Genomic DNA, 587 nt, shown 5'->3' with positions numbered 1-587 from the left:
ATTGGTGTCATCTTGAACCGGAGCATCTGCAGATTAATTCCATACCTGATATGTTATAATCCACTAAAGTTAGGCCTGATAGGAGGTAAAATCCCATCTTGACGCTGCTGTATGTTGCTGCTATGCATCTGTGTGGCCATCATATTGGTGTGGTAAAACAAGGGATTATATTGAGAGATGTAGATTTCACTACAAAATCACCTGTAAGACTCTTAATTCTGAACAAAATTCGGTTTGTTAAGTGATCCTGGTTACTTGTGGGAATCTGCTCTACACCAAAACAGTAACCTTCTGAATTTCCACAACTTTCCACAACCACTGGGACATGCTTGCTTCAGTCTGTGAATAAAACATCAATGTAAATTATTTACAATTTCAGCATTTGTGACTTTCTACAAAAATGTAGATTTATTTTATATTGTCATAAAGCTGCTTGGTTGCGTGAAATGTTCTAAATAAGTAAGAATGTTTAAACTGATTTTTTAGATTTATTGTCCTGTTTATTATTTCCTTACTAAAGTCCCCTCCACTCAAAAATCCGTTTTTCTCCTTGTTCCTACAGTTGGATGTTTGAGCTTCATTGTGCA

The 587-nt window shown here is 35.8% G+C and overlaps 1 protein-coding gene across 1 annotated transcript in view; it reads left to right on the top strand.

Annotated features, from left to right (window-relative positions):
- LOC118330012 (chemokine-like protein TAFA-5) overlaps window positions 1–587 on the top strand; it is a 47,780-nt gene that overhangs the window by 34,156 nt on the left and 13,037 nt on the right. The window lies entirely within an intron of this gene.

The sequence above is a fragment of the Morone saxatilis genome, unplaced genomic scaffold, assembly GCF_004916995.1.
Source record: "Morone saxatilis isolate NCDOM2014 unplaced genomic scaffold, NCSU_SB_2.0 Contig2, whole genome shotgun sequence".
Classification (NCBI taxonomy): domain Eukaryota; kingdom Metazoa; phylum Chordata; class Actinopteri; family Moronidae; genus Morone; species Morone saxatilis.
Note: the sequence above shows the minus strand (reverse complement) of the source record. Positions and strands in the feature narration are given on the sequence as shown.